General features: G+C 40.7%; 1 non-coding gene across 1 annotated transcript; it reads left to right on the top strand.

Moving 5' to 3' along the window:
* Positions 1–258: 258 nt before the first annotated feature.
* Positions 259–365, top strand: LOC142180564 (small nucleolar RNA R71). The gene has a single exon (XR_012709181.1). It is a non-coding gene; the product is annotated as a small nucleolar RNA R71 (small nucleolar RNA).
* Positions 366–750: the final 385 nt, after the last annotated feature.

Here is a 750-nt window from a genome sequence, read left to right as displayed (position 1 = left end):
TTCCGTACTTCTTTATCCATAGCATCAAGTTGTACTTGCACATATGTGTTAGCATCAACCTGGTGAACACAGGTCGATCTTCTTCTTTCATCACTCTCAGAAGGCCACTGATTTGCATCTTCAAACAACTCATCAAGAATTGTGACTATCTCCTCTGGAGTCTTCTTCATCAAAGGGCCTCCAACTGCATTGCTCAATGTTCTACGTGAGGCCGGTGTCAATCCATCCCAAAAGTCTTGGAGTTGCATCCAGAGTTCAATTTTGCTATGTTGACACTTTCTAACAATCTCCTTAAACCTCTCCCATGCTTCAAAAACAATTTCATTCTCTTTATGGCAGAAGTTATGTATTTCTCTTCTAAACTTGCCCGTTTAAGCTGAGGAGAAATATTTATCAAGAAATTTTCTGGTCATCTCCTTCCAAGTTCTAATTAATCCCGTAGGCAAGCTCTGAAGCCACTACTTAGCATCATCTTTGAGTGTGAAGGGGAATGCCCTTAAGTACACTGCATCTTGTGACACACTATTTGTATTGAAAGGTGTTCATAATCGTCCATTAGATGTGTGTTTGGATCTTCGTTTGACTTCCCTCTGAAGACACAACAATTCTGAAGGGTTTGAAGCAACCCTTGCTTTAACTTGAAATTGTTTGCTGCAATTGGAGGTGGTCTAACACTTGATAAACCTTGATTGTAGACTGGTCTAGCATAATCGCCAAGTGGTCTCCCAGACATGGGAGCTATATTTCTGA

Source organism: Nicotiana tabacum, chromosome 4 (assembly GCF_000715075.1).
Source record: "Nicotiana tabacum cultivar K326 chromosome 4, ASM71507v2, whole genome shotgun sequence".
In the NCBI taxonomy this organism is placed as follows: Eukaryota; Viridiplantae; Streptophyta; class Magnoliopsida; order Solanales; family Solanaceae; genus Nicotiana; species Nicotiana tabacum.
Note: the sequence above shows the minus strand (reverse complement) of the source record. Positions and strands in the feature narration are given on the sequence as shown.